The sequence below is a fragment of the Psittacula echo genome (assembly GCF_963264785.1).
Source record: "Psittacula echo genome assembly, chromosome: 2".
Classification (NCBI taxonomy): Eukaryota; Metazoa; Chordata; class Aves; order Psittaciformes; family Psittacidae; genus Psittacula; species Psittacula echo.
This window is the reverse complement of record NC_137737.1, coordinates 65,524,641-65,551,176: the sequence shown is the minus strand read 5'-3', so window position 1 is coordinate 65,551,176 and position 26,536 is coordinate 65,524,641. Positions and strand designations below refer to the sequence as shown.

Below are 26,536 nucleotides of genomic sequence, written 5' to 3'. Positions count from 1 at the left end.
AAAATCTGGAGGCAGAAACTGGCTTGTCCTCTGAGACACGCTCCATATATGCAGAATCTATCTGAATAAATGAGCCCCTTACTTAACTAGGAACGTACTGTATATTCCATCTGCAGACTGAATGATTGCTCCATTTCAAGCCTCCTGACTCCCATGGAGCCATCTGGTACATGCTAGTTTGTACGAATAGGTGAGGATTCCTGCTAACACAACAGCCTTCAACTAGGCAGAGTGCTGATATTTAGCACTCTGTTACACATCTGTGCACAAAGCTGTAACAAAAACCCCAACACTTTCCTTGTTTAATATTTAAATTAACCTTCCTTTTTCTCCTGGAAAGCCAGTGGGACAGGAACAATTAATGCAATTACATCAGAAAATGGGTTGAGCTATTAATACACCCAACTAAGCAGAGATTTCATGTTATGTGGCGTTGTGAATTTTTTTCACCCGTTGCTTGCTTAGGGCTGAGTGGGGAGGAGGGTAGGAGAGGGGGAGAACATATGTGTCATATAGATATTTTTATATCACTTTGAGATATTGTCAGAAAATTAAGCAAATGGATATAATTCATGTCTGTAAGCAGCAGTGTGCTGGTCACAGGACCTATCGATAGGTATGTAAACTTGCAATTTTGGACTGCTCTGCTATGTCTGAGGTAGAATCTTAGAGTCAGATAGGTCAGAAAAGACCTTTAAGATCATCAAGTCCAGCCATTACCCCAGGACTGCCAAGACCACTAAACCATATCACCGAGGGCCTCATCTATGCGGTTTTTGAACACTTCCAGAGACGGTGATTCCAGCACTTCCCTGGGCAGCCTGTTCCAATGCCTGATCACTCTCTCTGTGAAGAAATTGTTCCTCATATCCAACCTAAACCTCCTCTGGCACAACTTGAGGCAGTTACCTCTTGTCCTGTCGCTTGTTACTTGGGAGAAGAGACCAACACCCACCTCACTACAACCTCCTTTCAGGTAGTTGTAGAGAGCGATAAGGTCCCCCCCTGAGCCTTCTCTTCTCCAGACTAAACAACCCAATTCCCTCATGTCCATATGGGATTGGCAGTCTGTGGCACAGCACCACTAAGAAGATGCTAGCTGAATTGCTTCAAAGGTTTTCAATGAAAGTGGACGGAACAAGGTGAATAGGGGAAAAAGAGAAGTGAGCTAAAATGCAAATGCTGCCTATGTATTTACAGTTTTATTCTCTGACACCCAATTGACAGGTATATTTGAGGCACCTAACGCATAGCCAGAGAGACCTGTATACTCTTTGGCAATTTAAAAGAATAAAGCAATGTTAGATCTCCCTTTCCCCTCAGACACTGCACAGGAGCGTGGAGGAGAAGGAAGTCAGAACTTTCCAGCTGCTGTGTGGTATGTGCTGCTGCCCTGGGATGGACAAGAGTGGCCCTAGCTCCTCTGAAGCTTCCAAGGAGCTCAGGTCAGAAAATCCCACTAGGTCTTGCTGTTCCCAGATGTTTTGCCGAGTATAGGTGACTTAGGACTTCCACTTAATCCATAATGAGACTTGCATCTGTAGCAGGCATCTGTCAGGGTTTCATTTGATTAATTTATTTATTTCTGCACCAGAAATTATGGTAGATCTTTCCAATAAAAATTGAAAGTCATTCAAGTCATTCAAGCTAACTCTAGTTTCTGATGCATCCTGACTAAATGAGAGTCAGGGTGAATGGTGCAAAGACTTGTGTTTGCTCATAATGTGGTGATATGTGGTTTACGAGTGCAGGGCTGGATCTGTGCAGAGTTTTGCAATTCACTTTGTGTCTGTACAATCTCACTTTGTTTTAGTAAATGTTGCCCTTCAGACATGGGATAGCTTACAAACTGGGATCTGTGCTCACATGTCTGTTGCAAAATACAGCCTGCTAAAAACAGCTGTAAGGAGCTCCCTTTGTCTGGTTGGGGTTCTTCACTTAAGTGCTTGTGGTGCCTGATTAAATTAGTAATCAGAGATATAGTCATGCTATTTTGTGACTCTGAGAGCCTTGATTGTGGATTATATTTACACACTGCAATTTCTTTCTAAATGGAGCTCTTTGTATTCAAGGACTTTAAGAGTCTTTCAGCCTGCGATAAAATCCAGTTTGCCTCATAGACCAGTTCTTGCATTGGTGCCAAGCACTTGGTCAGGCATGCTGTGTAGAACAGTTTTTCATTTGCACAATGAATATCGCTATGTAACAGTTCATGTGTGGTGCAGTGGTTTTGCTGACCCTTTATGCTGAAAAACTGCATGGTGGCAGTCTGGCAGGTGCATTGAATGCCTTCGCGTTGTGTTGCCTCAAAATGACAGTTTTGTTTCTTGTCAAAACAGGGGATAGCTTGAAACAAAGCCACATAAATGGTAACAGACTTTGTGGTATTTAAAATGCCTGCACAGATCCAAACCCTGTGGCCTGTCTTGGTTAAAACAATTGGGCTGGAAAGTCAGGCAGCCCTTACAGCATATTTTGCTGTGTTTAAAACCCATGATATATGCTAAAACTGTGACTCTGTCCCATGCATGTAGGTAGACGAGTAGGCAGGAGATGTGACTGCTGAGTTTTGAAGCTCCAGAGCCCTTCAGGTAAGTCCTGTAGTGGAACCCTTTAGTTGGAAGCCCCTGTTTTAAGTTTCTTCTTGTCCGGTTCAGAACAGGGATAGAAAACCTGATCTTCATCAGTTCAGTTGCATTCACTTGCAAAAGAGTGCAGGGAAAATGAGAAGGACTCGGCTCACCATGACAAGGTGCTCCAAATTGAGGTAAGCCTTGGGCCAGGCTGTGCTCTGAATCATCTCAGAGTGGTCTCCAGTCCCTTAGGCCTTTCTCTAGGCATAGCCAGAATTTTCATCATGGGTTGGAGGCAGCTTTCCCAGGGAGGATTTTCTGTTTACTTTGCTTTGCCTTTTTTTTTTTCCTTCTAGAAACTGATGGGTTCTTATGAAAAAATCTCACTTCCTTCTGTGGTGCCATTTTATTGAAGCTCTAAAAAATTCCTGGCCAACTTCAGTGGGCACTGATTCTGGGTTTTTTTCAGATCACTTTTACTGCAGAGCAATTTATTTGAATACTGTACCTTGATACTAACATGAAGTTCCTGTTTGTAGATGTATCAGGGGAACTCAAATCATGTAATTCTATTCCTTGCTTTGCTACCTTTGTGCAGCAGCACTTCAAATCTCTGTGCCTCAACTTCCCTTCACCCATTACTTGTCTTTTCCATAAAAATCCTTTGGAAGTAGATTTTTATTACTTCGTTGTGTTAGAAAATGAAACTCTGATCTCACTTGGGTCTGTGTATTGTTGTAATACAAATAACATTCTCTTTAATGGAGTACCTCTAATGATTATTTTGAGGTATCCTATCAGCTACAGTAGCCATTAAGCCTATTAGAATGGTGAAGCCTTTGGATGAATTAACAGACCAGATGAACAGATACAACTCACGCACTTCTAACAAAATCCAATCTTTCCAGAAAATTAGAGTACCATCTTGCAGATTGTTGGAATGATGCTGCCTACCAGCATTTTCCTTCTGCTGCAGAATAGCTGCAAATCACTCCCCGATGAACTGAAGAGTCCTACAGGATAGCGAATGGATCAGGAATGCCCCCCAGAGTGAACCCTCTTTGAGTTCAGGGGGGTTCTGTTCAAACAGCTGGAACTGTGTTTGCCTCTTGTGTTTTCTTCCAATGTAGACGTGGTTACAAGCATGTTGAAACAACCTGCCAGGAAAAAAGAAGCCTGAACTGCTGGGAAAAAAACCCAAACCACCCTTGCATGATAACAGCTATACTCACTGTAACATCATGCCTCTAAAGGGGCTCCTATCTCCATCCCTGACCAGCAGCGCATGCTTGGTGAGGAGCATAAAAAGTGTGACATGAGTATGGTGATACACATTTGAACACTTTCCTGTGGCTTGGTGGCTCTTGTCACGTCTCAAGCTGGTGCAGAAACCTGCCAGCATGAAGGCAGCCATTGGTGGGATGTGTACCTCCAGAGCCAAGACTAAGCAGATGGAAGGGAGGACAAGGAGGCACACTCAAAGATGGAGAATAAGGGGTGTCCCCCGGCAGGCTGCAGCTTGCCTAAGGCATTATTTAGCAGCTGGCTCCATCTAACGCAAGTGCTGTCTCCAGTACAGTCCTGTCTGATCACAGACCAGCCTTCGTTCCTCAATAGCTATTTAAAAACACTGGTTGTCGTGTGTGGTTTTGCTATGGATTCTTTTCTGTGAGTGGAGTTTAGTTATCTTGCCCTTCTTAGGAGAAATATAACTGTTTCAGGACTTGGTCTCCATTAGGTGTTTGATTTGGGCTCTCCCTGAGAGCCCAAATTGATTTTGGCTCAATATTCCCTGAATTGCAAGGACTGCAGGCTACCCTCCAGCCTAATTTAGGTACAGAAAAGTATGACACATAGGTGTGATCCCACCAAGTCCTTTTCTTGGTACACACAGCCTGTTCCCAGGTGTTCAGTGTTAATGGTAAGTCATAAAATCCTAGCCCAGGCTTCCTCCTGAGCCTGAGTGCCTCCTCTGGCAGCCTGATGCTCTTGCTCCAGGCTCATCCACTTCATGCATTCAGATGCTTGTATTTTCTGTGGCTGGATGTAATGGGACTCACCTGGTTCAACTGCCAAGCTAAGTCAGCAAAATAATCTCGAATCTCTGTGAAAATTTTTCGTATTTTACTGCAGTGACTGGATTAGTGCTCCTCTCCCCAATAAGTTAACATCTCCCCTGCCACAAGAGAACCCAAAGCCCTCCAAACCATCAGTGCAGGAACTAAAACTGTCACAGTCATTGCAGTTTCCATAGGTAGCATCTTTTGTTTTGGTAAATGGGCTTTTTGCAGGCCTTATTACTATGGCGGTAGAACTGCTTGGTGGCTTGCATGGCACAACTAAAATGGGACTAAAATTGTGACTACAAAAGTCAAAAGGAATACAGTTACTGGGTGTTTGTTAATTCCATTTTGCAGGAAGGTAGCAGCTGCTTTTCTTTTCTTTTTTAACAGATGGAGTGATTTCTCATGTAGTGTTACAGTAATGACCAACGTGACACAGAAGGAAAATTCTGTGACAATATGGTGAGCAAGATCTTATTGACAGCTCCACTTGGTTTTAATTTGTAAGCTCTATATTGTTGCTCTATTCTTTTTTTCTCCCTCCCTACCTCCCAAATGCTGCCTGTCTTTTCTGCCATACAGAATTATATTTCAAGTCGAATGAAACAATTTAATTTTAAGGACTCTTAACTAAAAGCTGTTCAAATTCTTTACCAGAACTTACACCCCATCATGAGTTAAAAAAAATAAAAATATCATTGTGAATTGATGGTGTGAAAATTATCGCCTATGTAAAGTCTCTGTTGAGATGGCTGCTTTGATTTATCCTGTAGCAGCTGATGCCCTCTCAAGGAAGGGACTTATCCACTTTGCCCAAGGCACCTTAGCCCTAGCAGTCCAACTGTGTGAACCATGAATGACCAGGGAGGAGTGCTTGTACCCTGCCTTATGACTTAACAGTGTGCATGGGCTGTAAATAACCCAAGGGGTATCATTATCAACTAAAATCCCTGACTGCTGCCATGAGTAGAGGTGTTCAGAGCAAATGCCACCATCCATTTATTTGTAGAGGAGCTGAAGATCTAGCTGAAAACCACCACCTACAGCCCCTCCTTTGCAAGTGATGGTTATCTCTGTGTCACTATGTGCATTTAGCTATGTGTATAAGGTAAAAAGCTCTCAGTGTTCTCATAAGCTTCTCAGTAATCTCTATGGTGAATAACTCACAAGGCTCTACCATTGAATCTTAAATTTGAAACTTGAAAACTAAACCAAAATGTGATCGTTTGTTAGCTTAATACTAACAAAGTAAAAATTACACCAGAAATTATCTATAAAAGAAACATTACAAAATAAAAAACATGGTATTTATCTGTGGATGATTAGGAAGACAGACAGAACAATCCAGTGGATTCAGGCACAGAATAAAGTAGAACTGCAGAGGATATCATGATAGTAGGTGGAGAGGTAAAGCTGGTATATGCTAAAATCCTAACCTTCTCCACTCGTGTCTGAGGAGTCTAGAGTCATCCTTGCTCCTGAGCAGTGTGGATAGGCAAATTCTGCTCTTGGAAATAATTCCCTGAAAAATAGTTCCAAGGGTTGGTTTTCGTGCTTGCTACCAAATGCCAGTGGCTCTCACAGTCCTGTGACACACCATGTATGGTGCTAACACAGGCATCTCTTGATAACAGGGATAAATAACCCTAAGAGAGACGTTTTCCTTTACAGTCCACGAATGAGACTTAGTTTTTGTGTGTCCTGCACACAAAAAATGACACTGCTCTAATCTCTGTAGCAGATTTATCTTTAATTTCCAAAATTGTTGGAAACTTGTGATATTGTTCTTCAGAAGGCTTATTAGAATAGGGGGAGATAAGACTGATTTTGTATTTTGCATTAACTGCCTTTTAAAATTTCTCCAAGAGAAGGGCTACCAGCCTGCTGCTCAGTGACTAATAAATTTGATTCATCCTCACTCCCCACAGGGTTATCCTCCTTCTTACTAATGTTTGACATTTTACGTTTTAATTAAAATAACCCTTCAAGCAGCAAACCACTAAGAGAACGACAGATATTCTTACTGCAACAAGGTATAAGCAAAAGGGCATTTGCTAACCAGATATTTGATAGTGCCTCTCACTTACTCTCTTGTGACCACCTAATGTTTGTGTGCATGTGTGAGACAAGGCAACACCTATCTTAATATCAAGGGTATTTCCAGTGTCCCAGGATGCTATCATTTAATGTCTTCATTTCAGTAGGAGCAACAGGAACTCAGGAGTAGTGATGCTGGCTTGAAGTTGCATAGCCTAAGACAAGGGAAGGAGGGTGAAGAATAGCAAAGTAATGCTAAGCTGTGAAAACAATTACAGTGAAAATACCGTAAATAGTGTGGCAGCTGGATGCTGGCTGCGCCAGCCATCACTGAAGGGCTAGTTACATGGGACCTGTCTGTGTAGAGGAGCGGAATGAGAAGGACTGAATGAGAAGTGGATAAACCTGTTGGACAGGTGCAGTCAGGGTGTTCATCTAATAGCCTGTCCTAGTGAGCATGTTAAAATTTCATCACAAGAAGCTTAGGAGCAGGCAGCAAAGCTGGTGTCAGTGAAAACATGGGGGAGATATTTGGTGGGAGATGAAGCAAGAAGCTGGAGTGCCTAGGTGAAGGTATGAGGCATGTGTAGCTGGAGACTGGCATTAAAAAATGCTTAGAAGGAAGAGGAGGTAAAGCCACCAGAATGGATGGATATCCTTTGCAAAGGTGAATCTGAATCTGGAGGCCTGGAGGAGGGGAGTGACAAAGACCTGGAAAAATGCTTTGATTATTTGAACAGAAAGAAGGCAAACCTGAAAATATGGCAATGGAAATTTATTTTAACTGATATGTACATAAGGCAGAGATAATCCATGGGAGATTCTCTCTAGGGTACAGAGCTTGATGATAACAAGATGGTGCAACCAAAGGGACAAGGACGAGTGCAGGCAGAGGGACAGAGCTGTGCTGTAAATACATTGAGGAATTGGTGTCTGACTCTGTATGGGGGAAACAGAGGAGGGAAAGACATTGATCCAGTGGCTTGGGAGTGGCATCAAATCCAGAATGAGCCCATCTGTTTATGAATGTTACTTACTTTCAGCAAAGAGCTCTGGTGAGACTTGTCCAAAGCCGGTATTTTTTAGATGGCAGTGACTGGACATGTGTGATGTGAGAAATGCTATCTTTCCTCTCCTCAAGCAGTCTAACAGCATGTGGCTATGTTGTGAGAGGGCAGTGACACAGCCTACGCTTCACTTGTTCTAAAATGCAGCATCTTCCCAACTCTCACTGGCCTCTCTTCCTCCATCTCAAACCCAGCAACAAAAAAATATCTTTCTCATACATACAAAGTCTAATGGTATTATGAGTTTTATTTCTAATCTCTTTAGAAAAGAGAGCATGCAGGAAAAACTTGCAAAATCCTTCAAGTTACTGGCTTGTCTGGGCCAAATTCCCAAAAGGAATAGTGGAGAAATGACAACTCCCTTTCATGTGATATTCTGGCTGCCCTTAGGAGATGAACAGTGAAATATGTGGCTTCTGAAGAGAAACATACCTAATAGAGAGGAAGAAGGCTTAGATATATGAATATATAGGGAAAGAGAAAGCTGTAACACAGAGAGCAAGGTTTTATATTCACAGCTCATTTCTCCTCGTTTCTGGAAAAGAAAAGTCTGAAAAATGTGGTAGTTTCTCTTAAACAGCTTAAATGATTCCCATTTCAGCATTGCCAAAAACACACAGTCAAGTGGGACTAACTGATCTCCTCTAACTCCAGGGAGAGACCTGGTTTTGGTTTGTTGGAATAGCTGGTAAAGAGCAAAAACCCTGTGGCATGACCTCTTGGAAATAACAGCTCAGCAAATAGAAGTTGTTATAAGAAATAGTGTCTGTGTCTCCCTGTGACTTGGTCCTTAGGTGGGAATTTACAAAAAATGGTACAGCTGTCTCCTCTCATCTGGATGCCTCAGTTTTGCATGGAGGAGGTGCTTGTCAACCCTGGTAGAACCACATGGACTTCCTAAGGGCCATCGCTGGGCACCTTCATGTGGTTATGACGGAAGGGATCCTGGCTGTTTTCAGACCCAAGTTTCTTTCAAAATTGCAAGGGCGTGCGGATGCTTTGCTGGGCTCTGTGAGTGCATATCCATATGTGAAAATAGGAAGTACTCACCATGTCTCAGGAAACCAGGTACAACTCTCTACAGATTCCTGCCCTCTGTCAGCTGTTCCTCAGATATGTTGAGTCATAAGTTAGTCTAAACAGGCATGTGAAAGGAAAGAAATACAAGCTAGCTAGGTGAACTGAATTTTAAGTGGATTGATTAAATTGCATTAAGTCCCTGTGTAGATGTCTTTGTTCAGAATTAAGGTAAAGAAAGATAAGTCTCATAAAGACCAAGTTAATTCTGAATATGCACTTTTAACTAATCCATTTTAACAGTTAATTCAGATCAACTGTATGCAGTATTCCTCTCTGGGAAAGACCTTCAAGGGAAAAAGACATGGAAAAACACCAGGCTCAGAGTGCAATGTTTTTATAAACCTCCACCACAGTCGATTACAAAGCAGATAATTACTGCCACAAGGCTCCTGGACGGCTCCATGCAGACTTACTCGTGTTGGTGCTGTCACAGGGCGCAGTGGTCCTGCGAAGGACTTGCCAAGAGCATCCTTGCTTCCAGAAAGGTGCTTTGGGAAATGGCGCAGCGTGCTGTTAAGGCCTTGGCTAACATGCTGCTATGAGGAATTTTGATGGTTAATGAGACGTCTGTGCTAGCAAAATGCATCCTCTTTGCAATGAGTGTGAGTCGGCTGGTACCTGTGCCTGCTCGTTGTTCGTGCGCAAGAGAGGCAGGATGTGGTGTGAATCTTAATGGTTTCCCTCCTACATGGAATGATGTATTCTTGAGCCAAATCCTGTCTTCACTCCTGTTGTGTAAACCAAACATTGCTTAGCCCTGTGCAGTCTCTTCTTTAGTTTAAAAAGTCAAAATCTGGAGTTTAAGCTTTATCATTATTTTAAAAATATATTGTGAACAATAACTTACAGAGAAATGGGAGATTATGAATAAATAATAAGGTGCATAGGTGTACAGGGAAAATACAGCAGTCCATAAATATAGTTAAGAACTCAGTTGTACAGTAAAAAGAAAGGGTATAAAAATGTAGATGACTAAAGCAATATGTGTGCAGAGGAATAATAATCTACCATGAATTAAAATATGCAAGTATTGGGGACTAAATTGCTTTTACTACTCTACACATTTTTTTAAAGTACCTAGAGGCCTTCAGGTATGAGTGCTAAAATAAAAATATTATTATTATGGATTTTGGGGGACAGATGAGTTGAAACTCAAGGATGTCCCCAGTGCCTTAGCTCTATTTCATATGGTTAAATGCATTGGGCCAAATTTATCCCTGGTCTGCTATATTTACTGTTGAAAGCACTTTAGAAAAGTGCATATTAAAGCTATATCTAAAGAAGCACTGGATTTTGAACAAGCATTGAAAGCAAGGCAATAAAATCAAAGATGTTTTCTCAGGTCAATTTAGTTTTGCGTGAGGGGAGCGATTGCTCAGTCACATCGGCCCAGTGAACCTGAGACAGCAGTGTGTGAAAAATATGGTGGTGAAATAATGTCTCCATGTGGGAGAAATGCTAGTGCTGGTTATTGGCTATGCTGGTTCTTGGTTTTTACTCATGGATTTTATTCTAATATTTTCACTGATTATTATTCTCCCCCAGTGACCACCAGGGTACTTTACTCCCTGTTTTGCAGCAAAATTTGAGACCAAAATTTTTGCTTTGTTATGAAGTTAATGTAAGAAAATTCTCCATAAAATCATGGAATTGTTTAGGTTGGAAAAGATCTTTGAGGTCATCAAGCCCAACTGTTAACCTAGCACTGCCAAGTCCAGCACTAAACCATGGCCCTCAGTGCAATATCTATGCATCTTCCAAATACCTCTAGGGAGGCTGACTGAACCACTTTCCTGGGCAGCCTGTTCCAATGCTTGACAACTCTTTCTGTGAAGAATTTTGTCCTAATATCTAATCTAAACTCCCCTGGTGTGATTCGAGGCCATTTCCTCTTGTCCCTGTTACTGTAACTTGGGAGAAGAAACCAACCCCCACCTCACTATAGCCTCCTTTCAGATAGCTGTAGAGAGCAATAACGTCTTCCCTGGGCCTCCTTTCCTCCAGACTAAACAACCCCAGTTCCCTCAGACATTCCTCATCATTCTTGACCCTTCACCAGCTTTGTTGCCCTTCTCTGGACCTGCTCCAGCACCTCAGTGTCTCTCTTGTAGTGAGGGGACCAGAACTGAACACAGGATTTAGGTGCAGCTTCACCAGTGCCAAGTACAGGGAGATGATCTCTTCCCTACTCCTGCTGACCACACTGTTGCTGACACAGGCCAGGATGCTCTTGGCCTTCTTGTCTGCTTGGGCACAAGCTGGCTCACGTTCAGCTCTGTCAATCAGCACTCCCAGGTCCTTTTCCATTGTCCAGTTTTCCAGCCACTTTCCCCAAGCCTGCAGCATTGCATGGGGTTGTTGTGGCTCAAGCGCAGGACCCGGCACTTTGCCTTATTGAACTGCATACAATTGGACTTTGCCCATTGATCCTGCCCATATCCCTCTGTAGAACCTTGCAACCCACAAGCAGATGAACTTCTGCCCAACTTGGTGTCATCTGCAAATTTACTGAGGGTGCACTTGATCCCCTCATCCAGACTATTGATAAAGATATTAAGCAGATCCTGATACAGATATTAAACAGAACTCGTTCCAGTACTGAACTCTAGGGAGTTCCCCTTGTGGCTGGCTGCCAACTGGATTTAATTCCATTCACAGCCACTGTTTGGGCTTGGCAATCCAGCCAACTTTTTACCCAGCAAAGAGTAGACCCGTTCAAGACATGAGCAGGAGAAAGCTGTGGAAATGGTGTCAAAGGCTTTACTAAAGTCTAGGTAGACAACATCTACAGCTTTTCTCTCATCCACTAAGTGGATCACCTTATCATAGAAGGAGATCAGGCTAGTTATGCAGGACCTGCCTTTCATAAACCCACGCTGACAGGGCCTGATCAACTGGTTTTCCTGTATGTGCCATGTGATGGCACACTTGTACATGTCTAAGTGGTTCTTTTATGTTGGGGGGGGGAGGCTTGGCCACCATTAGTCCGGGCCCTGCCCAGGTCCTGTTAGCTGATACTGTGTGAACTGAAGGCTCCTGCTAACTATCTCAACCTCCCCTAAGGTGGCCTCGGTTCAGGGATCCCCCTCTGTGTACCATGCTAGAATGCTCTCCTGCAGTTCATGCCAGCACCAGTCATTCTCATGCTCGTGTGCCCCTGTGCAGCAGCCTGCAAAGCAGTCATGGTTTTCATGCTGACTATGAAGGAGATGGGACTGAGCCTTGGAAGATGACACCAGGTCTGCAGTGACTCTGATGAGCTTGCAGTCCAAGAGGAACCCAGAGCACACATATAGCAGCAAGTATGTTTTACCACTGTAGCTGCCACAACTGGCTTGGGCAGACTATTGCAATGAGGACAGCAGTGCTGCTGGGGTATAGCTGCTAGCAATGTCGAGTGCCGAACAGGCCAGGTCTGTGATTTCATGTCTGCTTTAGGTTCATCTGCCATTTGCTTCAGAGGATGGGGCCCTTCAGGAAGAACCTGTGTGACCTTAAGGAGATACAGCAAATATTCAGGAAAGAAGGGGAAGAACTCAGTTTTCTATCGTTTATTTTACCCATATTCAAGCTATTTTCACAGGGTTTGATAAGTCCCATGTTCAAACCAGACAGTTAAAGCTTTTGTAGAGAAGCTGATGTTCTCCATAGCCTTATTTCTTGAACAGCTGTTAACCTGCAGACTCCTGGTCCAGCTGCACGGCCACCCTTCCTCAGGTCATACCCAGACCCTAATATGGCAGGGCTGCAGCCACAAAAAAGCTGTGATGGCTGACAAGCAGGGTCACATTTTGAAGAAGGACAAAGAATTACCTTGGAAGGCTATGAAATGGCTCCCAAAAGAAGGGAAAAGCTACAGGTAATGGAATGGGGAGAGGGTGCTTGCTTGCTTGTACCCATGCTTGTCATTATTCCGCAGCAGTTCATTGCAGGAGTGGCGGAATGGGTGATACTGAAGCTTTATAATGTGTATTATAATTATTATAATGTGAGGCATCTTGTGTATTTTTGCAAACATGTTTTCAACTTGTCATTGCAGAACCTGGTTTGGCCTCATGTGCAAAGTACCAGTTTATGAGAGAAAGAGGAAAGGACTTGCACCAGCGATTGACCAAGCTCAAAGTTGAGGTGATCTTGCTTGCATGAACAAATCAGAATTGCACCCAAATCAGTTAATTTCCATTGCCACAGCTGCAATTCAAAGTTTTAGTCCTACAGACCACTCAGTTTGGTTGATAGAAAGGAGCTGGCACACTGGAGCTCATTGTGGCGCTTAGTGCTTGTGCAAGCATTTTCTTTAGCATGAAGAGCTGCACAGTGCAGCAGAAACCTTCATACGCGCAGGGAAGAGGACGTGGTGCAGGGGTGAGTCTGAAATCAGCACTGCTGAGTACCCAGGCAGGGAGGTGATCACCATAATGAAGTTAGAACCAAAAACTTGATAAGAGACAGAACTAGTCCAATGCAGGCAGAAGAGTTGGAAGAGGTCGTGCTCCCAGCCTTTTTGCTCCCTGGAAAAGCATGAAGCCTCACACAACCACCTTGATGAGGCTTCCTATTTTTGTCCACTTTAATCCAGTGCTGCAAAGAAGGAGAGGCAGGGTTCAGTCTTGGCTTACCCTAGTTCGCATCTCTGCTGTAGCAAGACCTGTGTGTATGAGAGTTAAAAACTGTTTAGGGAGTTAACAAGGGTGCATATACAAAAAGATACCTATTTTGCTGGATTCTCTGGGGTGCACTGGCATGTAGTACTTGTCTTTTGCCTTTTATTTCTGATAGTCAAAAATGTCTCTATCAGTTGCCATGCAAGCAGCTTATACTTCATACAGCTTGGCCTTGGTATCCTGCACTTTTCTGTGGAGAGAGGCTCCTGGCCCCAGCGCAGAGGCTGTGTTTTTATCGTCAAAACCACTTCAGTGTGCAAAGGGCGTGAGGGAAAGCTCAATTTTCTGTTTCCTTTAAAGCACAGGGATCACTCAGGCTAAAAGGATTGTGGCTTTTCCAGAAGCACAGAGACATTTTCATGATGGCTACTGTGCCTTCTGGGAGGTTTGAGCCCTGTGGATGATGCCCCGCTGCGCTGCTTCAATGGGAGGCACTTGCCAGTAGTCAGTTTGCTCCTAGTGAGATCAAGGCAGAGCTGTCACTGATTTTCAAGGCTGTGTGGCTGCAGACTAGAGCAGGTGTGCAAATCATTCCTAGGGATCATGCCTCTTTTTTTGTTACAAGTGTGAAAATAAAGCTATCCTCTCAGAAAGCAAATTTAAGCCGCCCTTATTCTTCAAGCCAAGCAAAGTCCTTCCTTATCATATACTTTATTTAATCACAAAAGTATGCCATTTCTGGAACAGAGGTAGCTGGGGGCAGGGGAGTGGGGCTGTCTGCATTTTGCCTGTGTAGCAATGCAGTTTTGTTAAAACTATGAATCAAGCAGTTGGAATGAGAGAAGAAAAGTTTCCTTGCAAAACTCAGTGACACAAAAAGAGCAACTCTCCGTCAGCTCAGGGCATGATCATTACTTCGTCCCAGAAGTGAGGAAAGGCAGACTGAGAGCAGACTGCCCAAATGACCCAGTTTGGGACCTGGCCTCACCTGCACAGCAGTGCCACACTGACTGGTGTGAGGAAAGAGCAGACTGAAATGCTGCCCATACTGAGGATAGCCAGAACAGACCCCCTCCAACATGGAAGGGCAGGGCAGCTCAAGCCAGAAAGGCTCAGAGATGCCGTGCTCTGAAGGGACTTCAGGGAGGATTCTCAAAGTAAAACCTGCAAACGATTTCGGGGAACCTACTGCCTGTCCAGGGCAAGAGGAGCTCATGTCTAGACTCAAAAGCTCTTTCCCTTTGATTACTCCTATCTCCTGGGAGATAGATGCAAGAAAGAGAAGCAAAACCAGCACCACCTCGTTTTTGCCCATCTCCTTTGTTTCAGATGGTAAGTTTTGCTGCCTTCCTTGTTGAAGTGCCCAGGCTGCCATCCTGGGTCATGGCAGCCACCAGCTGAAGGGAAGCATGATGGGCTTACTGGATCAGGAAGTGTGCTTGCAGGAGAGAGCAAAAGTTTACATTTGTGAGAGCAAAGTGAAGAAGCATGAGATTGGAGAACACTAGGTGCTGCCATATAAGCACCATAGCCCAAAGTCTAATGGATAATAGAGTCATTAATTCTCCTGATTAACTTGGCCTTGGGGTTCATGGAAATGACATCCACCTCCTTTCTTTTTTTCTTTCTTCTTTCCTTTTTTTTTTAAGCTCAAACTGTGGAACGAGAGAGCATAAAAAACCCAAGCTAATTAGAGGGAAATCAGGAGAAAAGAAGTAAGGAGAAAAGAGAGACAGTCTGAGCATTAATGAGACTGATTTGGGAAGAGGATGTGACAAGCTCTTCAAAAGCATTATTGTCAAATGTGTCACTGTTTCATAGATGGCTAGCGCTACCTTTGAGCTTCACGCTGATAGCTAATGATTTGAAACTATAAAAAGATTGAAAAGGTAAAAGGGAAAATGGCAGACTCAACTGGATTTTAATGAGAGCCCCCTCTCCCCCCTTTTTCCATGTAAGGCAGCCTTGGAAAGTATAGAAAAAGTTCACTTTCCCTCTGCCCGCATACTCTCTCAAGGCAAAAATTGTTTACAAAGAAGAAGGGAGAGTGCAGAGGTCCATCTGTCTCACTCTGACCACCATCCATCTCTCCTTCACCAAACCATCAGCTCCCCCATCTGCTGTCAAGTGCTGGTGGGGTTGTGGCTGTACAGGCAGAGGGTTGACAAAAATAAGCTGAGATTGATGGAAGAGACAGCTATAGCTCTTGTTTGTTTTTTTGTGACGTGCTGAGCAGAAGCAGTCTTCACACTGTGAAATGTAACAAAGAAATCTAAAGTGATTACGCAGGTTCATTTGTCAGTATCACTGCTCCAGCTATTGCTGTGTACAACAATGAGATGACAAGGCATTTATTGCTGATGGTTGGTTATTAGCCGCATTATAGGAAACATTAGCACAGTCTAGGATACATAGACCAGGGAGACAATAGCTTTCTGGGCTCCAAACTCAGCGGGGTAGCCTTGTCATTAAATTTGGTAGTACCAATTTAATTTTTTTTAAAATAAATTGAAAGAGAACTTTGAAAACGAAATCTGTAACCCTGTATTTACCTTAAGACTGATCAGTGTGTTTTCTTTGGATGCTACATCTTCTATCAGAAAGGCTACGCAGCCCAGCAGGCATCAGGTACACAAAGATGCATCAGAAAAGCCTGATGATACATAGGCTCCTGGCCGATCCTGTTGTTGCCTTCTAGCCCTGACTTCCACAGTATGCCTGCTGCTGCTGGGATGGACCAAGTTCTCAACTAAGTTACGTGTGAACGTACAAGAAGAAAAGGCAAGAGGCATCTGAAAAGTTTTGTTATGATCTTTGTCCTGCTTTTCTTATTTTTCTCAGACCCACCCATTTTTTGCTTGTCTTTCCTCAGTCCTTTAGGGTCAGATCTTGGTAGCTCTCTCTTCATTGCGAATGGCCATATAGAAGTCACTGGAAGTATTTGACAGCAAGGGCTAAGTGGGGAAAGTAAAGGTTTGGCATCCCTGGGACGTGACTGGATGACTGCCATGTTTATTAAGCTGTGAAAGAACATGCCTCTCCTAGGGCAAAAGCTGTATTTGCACAGCGGTGCAAAGCCAACCCTCAGTTCTGGGGTGAAATGACTACGTTTTTTGCAGCCTTTCAGTACTGAGTTTTGCAGTAAAAACAGAAAATCTGGTGGTGGCTCCTTGTTTTCAAAGAAGGTTTTTATTATATAATGCCTTTTCGCATTAACTCAGTCAGTGAGCAATGTATTCCCTGCCTCATTTTTTCTGACACTCAGCTTCAGTTTATTTTGTGCTACCATCGGATTTTCAGAATGCCCCATATTTTGGCACTGACAGCACTTAAATAAACTGTAACAGTTGTCCTGGGAAAGTTGGAGGTTTTGACAGCTGCATGAGGGATCATGGGACTTCAGCCCATAAAATACCAGTGTAACGGGAATTACAATGTTTTAAAAACCACTATCACTTGCTAACATTGTAAATAGCAACAGGAGCTGGTTTTGAACAGATTCAGGCCCAAACCAACTGTCTTTGAATCCAAAAATTAAATTTAGCTGGAATCTTTTCACCATCAAATAGGATTTTTTTTTTTTTTCTTTTCACGTTATGAAATTTGTCATATTCCTTGCCCTATAATGCTGTCTGCCTAGTGCGGAATTTAACCTAAACTGTTTGTTTTGGATTCCTCAACAATAGTGTTAACTCAAAAAGATTCAGATTCAGAAGACTCAGACCCTTAAGATCCAGGTTGTAAATTTTGTAGCATTTCTGAGGTTAAAACCAAATAACATTAGTTTTCTTTTTAAACTGCACTTACCAAATGTGTGTGAGAAAATTAGTACTGTCAGCTCTTTTACATTAAATGAGCAAGGTGATTTTGCCCTCCACTAGACACACTGTAAACCACATCATCTGCCTCTGCCCAGTGATTAATTTTGCCCTGAACTACCAAACCAATACTGTGTCCACTAGTTTCTACATCCCTGTGCCCTTCTGTCATTATTTCTGTTCTTCTGTTAATTTTATCTTAACTTCCAACTTCCTGCTGAAATCCTGTGATTTCAGTGAAAGCAGAAAACTAAGGGAGCTGATAGCACTGTGAATGGCTCCAGTTTTAATTGAGGAATGTGTGCCTGCTGAGGTAGGGTCTCTTGAAGCAAATATCCCCCATAAGATGAACACCTGTGATCCAGCTTCTCGATGAAACTCTTTTGTAAAAAAACAGAGCAAAGAATTTAATTAAATAATAAAACATAGTAAAAATAATATTAATAAACTTTTAAAATAGTAGTAAAAAAATCATAACACTCCACCCCTGAGAGGTTTCGAGAGGGTGGCTGACAGGTTTAAATCTATGGTGGCAATTCAGAACCAAATAAGGATGAGGTATCTCTTGAGGCCATAGGGCTTGAAACTTGTCATAGAAGAGGCATCTCAACTCTCAGAAAAGAAAGCAATCTCTATTTGAGAACACACAAGCATTTCTGACAAGTAGGGTCCGATGAATCAGCATTTCAGCTAGTGAGTTAATGCAGCATTTGGCAGTTAAGCTAAAAAAAAAGGGAAAAACAAAAAAGCCCTTTGGCATGAACTTTGTTTCTGAGATATATGCAGTTCATCTTTGAGAAGTAGGAAAGTTTTTGAAGTTATAATGGAGGCTGTTTTAATTTGGGGCAGGCTCATTAAGGAACACGGTTAAAAACCGTAGATTTTGTTCCCTCCGGCTGTCTGCTGTGCTTCACACTAAACTTGACAAATCCAAAATGCAATCCAAGAGAAGGTATCTGTATTGTAAGATAAAATGTGACAAAGACTGCCTGCTCTATGGCTGGCTCAGATCAGATAAGGGCTGCATCTAGCACACCCATCCCACAGTGTAAAGCTAAAGGTATTAAGGGATATACTAAGATGGTGTGTCAAAATCTAACTTAAATCCTCTTGCAATCAAAAAAACCAAACGTCTCAAATCATTAGTTGTTAAATATCAGTTTGTGTCAATGGAGTTTTGTTGCCTAAAATGGAAATGATGAAAAATGACATAAAGAAGCAGTTAGTTAACAACCCTGTGTGTTGGTCCCACCTTTTATCACAGCTGTTTCACTCAGCCAAAAGCACATCTTGGTCTTTGTGAAAACTGAGCCCTGCTTCTGCTAGCTCTTCTCATGGTTTTCATAAGGAATGTTAAGTCTGGCTGTCAATATATAAGTAGGAAGGGCAATGTATGCATTTCAACCGAGGCTAAAATGTTAGACTAATACTCTGAGTTCAGATCTACCAGAACCTGTATGCAAGAAAGCAGCAAGTAACTGATAACACACTGATAGAAAATGGAATAAAAAAAAGAATATTGTTCTCCCCCCTATATGGTGCTATATTTGCAGAGTAAAGTATTGAGCAGCTATTCATCACAAACAAGACACAGGCATTTCAGACAATGGTTCTTATTGTTGCTATTAATCATTATTTGTGTTGTGACTGAGCCTCTGAAGGCTAGTAAATGACCTAGTAAAACCAGGTCATTGATGAACCAGGCACAGCAAGAATTCATAGCTTAAATGCACACAAGATCCACAAGAAAGACCTGTATCATAAAAGCTCAGAGAACATCCAGCCTGAACGTTTAGCTGAGTCCTGGTGGCAGCCTCTGTCTGAGCAGCGAGGGTGCTCCCCTGAGCTAAGATGTGGTGAGGCTGCAGGAACCAGGTTAACTTCTCTTCCCAGCCCTGGGCTGACGAACATGGTTGAGTGGCTTGGAGGTGGCACAGCAGTCCTTACCGTGGTGCTGTGTATTCGTGCGCCCATGGCATATCCAGAGGTAGGCTCTGGGACACCTGCAGCACAAGGTCTGCCTCCTTCCCCTGGGCTCTGTTTACTTTTCTGTATGCATGTGCAAAAAACAGGGATGAAGAAAATCAAAGTAACAAAGAAACATTCAAAGCTGACCCTGAATGCTTGTGGCTGGTAGATGAAAACAAAACTCATTGCAGCAGTGTTGCTCAGGATGACCCTTGGAATTTTGCTTTTAAAGGTTAGATGGTAAAAAACACTGCTTTGCTGTTTGTAGGAAGGAAAGTTTAGCTGTAAGGTCACTTTGTTTTCACACTCTTGCAAATGTTACCTCCACCCTTCACAGGGAATGTAAATCAAGTAAAAAACCACCCAGCAGGGTTATCAGGGTAACACTAAATCAACACCAGCTGCAACTGCTAGGGGTGAAAGTAAAATTTACAGTGAGGCATATGTCTATTGCTACTGAGCAATTAACAGACTTTTCAATTAAAACAGGCAAGGACCAAGATTTATTTATTTATTTATTTATTTTAAATAGCGGTATAAAGAAAAGCAAACTTGGAGGCCAAACTCATTCAGGTTTCCATTCTGTGTTCATGGTGTCTCTAAATCAAGACTATATTGCAAGCTGGAAGAAGATAGAGAGGAGGGCAAACTTTCCTTTCAGCAGTTTCTAGAAACTGCTGAGTAAAATCTGCATTCATCATCTTGTTATTGAAAAGTATAAGTAAAAGGTGAGAGAAAATTGTGTCTGATATGGGATGTTTAGTTGACAGACAGCTCATTGTAACAGATGTGGCGCCTTTTAAATAGCACTGTAAATGAGATCCCAGAAAGACAAGGACAAAGACTAGGAGAGAGCACTTAGTCTAATTAGACAGAGAAATCCATTTCCTTTTTAAATGAATGCTCTTCTAAATGTGCAGAGTTTTCCAAGTTTTGAAGCGCAAGCAAAGAATGGAGACTACAGCTATCAGTTCATAATCTGCAAGGCATGGAATAATAATGGTCCTCATTTTTCAAGCACTGATCTTCAGTAGTTTGTTAAACCTGCACATCATCTCCTCACTGAAGTACATGCAGATTAATGGCATGGCTAGAAAGCTTTTCATCTGGTAAAGAAAGGCAAAGAATGGCCTCAAAATTTGTTCTATTTAAATAATTCACAAAGTAAAGGACTAGTTGCACAGAATTTTACTTATCCCAAACTTACAACGGAAAGAAGAATCAAGGTAAAAGACGCAGAAATGGTACTAAGGTTTCTATAGCAGTCACTACTCTAGGCTTTATGTTGTCCACAAGATATTAAAGGCAGGATCCCTCCCACTTAGCTTCATCTGTTTTACTGCCAGTCATTCATATATTATTACCCTTGTAAATGCACATAAATTGAAGTTTTCCAGGATCCTCCTACAGTTAGATTTGAGAGAACAAGGCATCTCCAAAGCTTGTTTTATCTTGTCCAAGGTATGTGTCTGAGACTGGCATCTCCAGAGGGTGAATCTGCCAGCCTATTGCCTCCCCCTGACTACAGAGGACAACTGATTCAGGTTAGCAGATGTGCTTCTAGACAGATCGAGTTAGGTAGCTATTATATGAGAAGTGATTTTGCACTTATCACCAGAAATCTCAGAAAAATTTTCATCAGAGATCTGTGCACTTGCTTGTTTTTGATCTCTTTCTCTGTTCTATCCAAGACCAAAGAGGAGGAATCAAGTAAGGAAAACTTAAGGAAGACGATAACATGACTGATTTTTGTTGCTCCTTTTTGAGCTGAGCAGGCAGCCAAAATTTAGTTCCTTGGAATTCGTGTGGAGTAACCAATGATTGAGTCGGGCATCTTTGGTGCAAATTTTGTGTATGTTTTTGTAAATAAGTAGTTCTGTTTTCTTGGAAGCCAGGGGTAATCAAATGACTGGAAAATATTTCTCAGCTCCCACCTCTATACCTGTTTTGCCAGTGTCTTCCTGACCTCCTTGAGAGCCCTTATTTGCAGTCATGCTACAGTGCTTATGCAGACCATGTGTTTGCCAGTGGTTTCTTATATGTTTTTCTGCAGCCTAGCAATAAGTAGCATGTGTTAGCAGGGCAGTAGCAGTGAAGACAGAAATGTAGTTTTCAGAGAGCCACTGGAACCAAAGCATGGGCCTGCAGCCTGTGGGTCATCTTTAGTCTTGTTGCTGTCATGTATTACAACCTGAGCTGCAGTGCATTTTCACTGCTGTTGCCCATGCTAGATGTATTGATCAGGATGGATATAATAATGTTAGTGAAAGACTAACTAAAAAGTTTAGCAAGAAGTGAAGTAAGGAGAAATAGAAAGTAATTGTTCTCTCCAAGGGAGGAAGCCTGAACTGTTCCTCATTTCTCTTTTCAGAGCCAGCTCCTCTATAGAAGAGTAGGAGTAGGAGCAGGGAACGATGAGCCCTGCTCCTTCCTACGTCTCCAAATATAGGGAAAGCATGTAGGACAGGAACATTATTTTAGGAGGGATTTGGTACTTCTGGGCTGTGCTCCTTGAATATAAAGGAGTATTCAATCTATTTGAAGAGGAAAGCAAGCCCTTTTGCCAGTATGGCAACAAGTGGCTTTCTAGATAGTCTGAAAAATAGTGCAGTGTCTTAGTAACATATGAGCCAAAAACAATGTGGGGTTTTTTGAGTATAAGATCTGCCAGACTCTTACCAGTGGTGCTTAACAGGCAAATTGCTTAACAGTTACAGGAGGGGTTCTGCAACTGGGATCTGTGCAGGTGCAGGCTCCTGGTTATAGGCCAGGCAGATTATGCAATGCCACTAACTAAAATTATTTTTAAAGGAAAACATAATGAACTATATTTGAATTGTTTCTCTCTGTGTGTACCCATATACTTACATATACATGCCTAGAAGAGTGTGTGGGCATGTATGAACACAGATATATGTATGTTTGAACTGTACATTGGCAGTGTTTGGAGCAGCATAAAAATATTGCCAAGGTTACTAGTGATGAATTAACCCCAGTGGACTGAGTTTTACTTTGTTGGCTGTGAAACAAAAAAAAGCCATCCTCAGCACTGAAGATTAACGGCACATGGAATGGTGAAATAATGGATGTTAGAAACTCAACAAAGTTGTTTTGTTTCCCAATAACATTGGATAAAGTGAGCACAAAAGGGTATTGCAAGCGTAAGCTGGGCATGGGTCAAGATAACAATCTCAGCTGGATTTCTCCCAGCATCTGGACAGGTTGTTGTGCACACAGGGCAGTATTTTCCATACTTAGCAGGTTGAGGACTTCATTTGCTTACACAGCCACAGAATAGGAAATGTACAGAGTTATTTATCTGTGATTTTTATCAGAGACTGTCTTAATTGAGATACTACGAGAACTAGCTGTGGAATAGATTTTGGTGGCAGATGTCCTGTGCTCTGCTGTTACGTAAAAAGCCACCTTACCTTCTCTGCCAGCTGTAGTATCTGGCTATAATTAGAAAAAATAATGCCTGTCAAATAATTGGTTATACACATTTTGATTAATTTCCTGAGACAATTCCACTCCTGTACCAATTGTCAACCTCCCTGTGATTTCTTCATTTTCTCATTTGGGTAGAACTTTCAATTAATTAGACTCCAAAATCGTGCAAACAGCTCTGTAAATATATGCAGTAAGGTTTATTTCCTTACACTTGTGAGGCACTGGTATAAGCAATGCATGATATTCTCAAAATGTGTCCTGTAAGTTATATATTATATAGCACCACTGCTACTGAAAGTGGAAAAAATATGGTAGAGCATCTTCCTTGAAACCTGATAAAATAATGCAGTTTGATCACATAATGCCTTCATGAACTGTTCTTGAATGTTTAGTTATGGTATGAAAAAGAACTCTGCCAGTTGGTGAGCACCGTAAGCCTGCTTTGCTGATCTGGTCATGCTTCAAGCAGGTTAAGATTGTGAAAGATGTTTTTAGTGAGATGAAATGTTTTGAAATGTGAGGCCTGTTCATCTCATTGTGGATTTGTCAAATGAATTTCATTTTCTTTTTAAGAAGGTAACCTGCAGAATTTTCGGAGTTGTGAATTTATCATTTCTGTTGGACAGTGATGATGATCCTCTCCAAAACATGAAATCGAAACAAGCAAAAAAAAAATCCATACTCTAAAAACCAGTTTGTTCCCAGGCATGGGAATGACTGAAAGACAAGGAAAAGGTGTGGAGAAAACCAAGGAAATAAGTTCCAAGTCTTTCCTGGGGCTACTGCTTCGATAGCATCTGTGTGTGTTGCATTGGCAGGCATGGTGCCCGAGGGGCTGCAGTCATCTCCAGCAGATCCACAGGTGTGTGACTGCAAAATTCACTCCAGATTCATGCCAGGCTCCCCTGTAACCTGCCTGGCTGTGCTGCGGGCACTGCTCAGGCAGGGGAGCGAGTGGCTGGCAGTGCCAGCCCTGTCACTCCTGTGCCTGTTGCTAGCAACAGGCATGGGAATGCTGTGCCAGTGGCAGCTTAAAGAGCCTCCAGACCCAGGGCAAAGTTTAGAATGAAGAGGTCATTTTCTGTGGCTTTGTATAGAAAAGAAAGTAAAAATTTATCATCCAGTATTTCTCTGGAATAAGAATAATTGGAGAAAGAGCAGGATTGTTTTTGGTTTTTTTTTTTACTCTTTGTCTTTCAGCAATTCCTTTTGGGCATACTGTAGTAACTGCCACCTATATCAAATGTGCTGTCATATTGAGCACTAGTGCAGTATTTTCCTGAAGCATATATACTGCTGATTATCTTTACTTATAAAAACCTTAAATGAGTATTTTGGGAAGGATACAGGAGACTATGACGCAGGTCAAGCATCATAGAGGTTAAATCAAAACTTAAGATGAATTCTCAGGCCTTTGAAACCCTTTGGAGAGTTTTACTGGTTTGGAAGGGGCTGAGACTTTCCCACAATGTGTTATGAAAATGGGCCAGACTTGACTTCGATCTCACCATTTGATACTGAGCTTGTATCAGTATCAGTATCAGACTGAGCCTTCTAAGTCCAATCTCCACTTATTTTCTATATGTGTCCGTCTTCCTCTATGGAGAAGGTAGACCTTTCTCTCCAGAGCTGAACTGGAGATACACTGTGACCAAACCATGCTGGGCTGCAGGATTTTCCTGCCCACTTGCATATTGAACAGGAGAGGGAACCTGCAGGGGAACCCTGAGATTGACCCAGAGGGAAGTAAAGTGTGAGGCTAAGCTGTTCCTGGGGTGATCAGTGGGGTACACATCTGTACACAGGAGGAAACTGCACCAGGTTGCTCTCTTTTGTTCAGGCTCCCATGCAGGGAGCAGGCTGCCTCCCATCTGAGAGATCTGTAAGGTTTCACTCTTAACAGCACTCTTGCTATCCCGATCTTGCTTTGGAGAACATAGGTCTGTGATGCATTTCTCATCAACGAACTAAGTTCTTTCTTAGTCACTTTTCAATTGCTGGAGACAGAGCACCAAGCCGAGAGCAAAATACATCCCACCTTTCTTGTCCAGATAATTTCCCACCCCTAGCTAATGTGTTCTGTGTCATTCTGTAGTGTATGTACCTCTACACCTCATGTATCTTTCCTCTCTCTGCTTTTCCTCTATGCTGCTGCACATTGATCTATGTGTTGCATTGCTTGCAATCTGTGATGAACCACTTCTCATTTGGGCCCAAATCCTACTGGCTGCATATTCAGCTTTTCACCTTCTTGCCTATCTCCCACCCCAGATTTGCTGTCCCATCTATTTGGCAGGCCTAACCGAGGGATGATGTTGCCCATCATGTAAAGGCCCTGCTGCTTTAATGGCAGCATGAAACAGCACCAGGAGCCCTGACAGAGGCCAGTCCATGAGTGTGCAGAAAGTTGAACTGCCACTGGCTCATGCTGTTGTTGTGATAGATAGTACCACAAAGTGGATGTGGTTATTAGGCTGTGATTTGGTTCGTACTGAGCAGTATTGATTGATGTTGCTTCACTGCTACATATTTTATCAATTGACCTTCTAGATTGTATTGCTGCTCTGCTTCTTCTACTTCTAATTCTGTTTTATCTCCAGTTTTTGTATCTCCTAATCTTCCTCTGTTTGATTTCTCGTGCTCTTTCTTTAGTATGCTTTCCTTCCTTTGCTTTCCTTCCCTTTGTTTGCCTTTTAAAATCTTTTTTTTTTTTTTTTTAAGAACTCCACCTGCTCTTCTTTGATACATCAATTCCATTAAGAGATTCAGATTCTAAAATATTTTTGCCCTCAGCAGAAGAAAGAAGTCTAAATGCAGGTGTTTTGCATTAAAGCTCAGGGGTGCAGAAACTGGTTTTATAGCAGATCTTGTCAAATAGGATTTACAGAACCTGATAACATAATACAGTTCGATAACATAATGCCTTCACGAACTGTTCTCCTGGCCATCTGTAGAGCCTCACAGTTACACCAGCTGAAGATCTGGTACCCTATTTCCAAGATGTTGTTTGTAAATATGCAGTGAAAACACAAAAGAATTATTGTAGTTAAGTGCATTTAGCCTAGTGCAATTCACTGTAGGTATTAATTCTGGACTTTTACTGAAAACAAGGGAGATAACGTCTGCTGTGTTGTTTTAGCACTGGCTGGTAGTAAAACAAGATAGGGAGCTAAAATAGCAGCCTAGATCTATGCAGCTGCCTGTATAGCAAAATTAGGGTTGAAACTAAAGAGTTTCTGACTCACAGCGCTCTGCTCAGCCCAGGAGCATGCTGCCTGTGTGTTGCAGAACCCTAACATACAGATCTGCTATATCAAATAAAGTGACTCAGTTTGCAAGAAATTCAGCACAGGAAAAAAAGCAAGATTTTGCCAGTAAAAGAAGTGAAAGATAAATAATACACTGTTGATTCACAAAGTGTGCAAAACTCGCTTTCAGCAAGGAGAAGTAGAGCATCAGGAAGAAGGCCACAGGATTTCAAACCTGTTTTTTTAGTTGGAAGGGATATAAAATACCTAGTAGTAAAAGTTGATCCACACAGATATGAGTTAGGTATCTCAGATGCATATGCCTGGCTGAAGTTCGGAGTTATCAATTAGACAATGCTTTCTAGGATCTTATTGCAGCCTCTGTGTAGGAGTGAATTTGAAACTCATAGGTCAGAAGATATCAACCTTTTGGCTAATATCAGCAGGGGGAACAGGAATTTCAAAATATATGTGTTATGGAACTGCGATAAAGTGTCAGCTTTTTAGAAATCTCCCTTTGTGAACACTCTTCTCCACATGGTTTCATCCAGTGCTCATCCAATATGAAAAAAACTGCAAGTACAACAGGAGAAAGATTTAGAATTGAAAGTGATTTTGACAAATTGAA

The 26,536-nt window shown here is 42.2% G+C and overlaps 1 long non-coding RNA gene across 3 annotated transcripts in view; it reads left to right on the top strand.

The window, feature by feature from the left end:
* Positions 1-26,536, top strand: part of LOC308217540 — a 115,670-nt gene that overhangs the window by 32,744 nt on the left and 56,390 nt on the right. Inside the window, exon 1 of one of the 3 annotated variants that reach the window (XR_013956261.1) lies at positions 5,081-5,098. The exons of the other annotated variants lie outside the window; for them this stretch is intronic. This is a non-coding gene — a long non-coding RNA (uncharacterized lncRNA). Of the gene's footprint in view, positions 1-5,080; positions 5,099-26,536 lie in introns of those variants that run through there. 3 annotated transcript variants of the gene reach the window in all.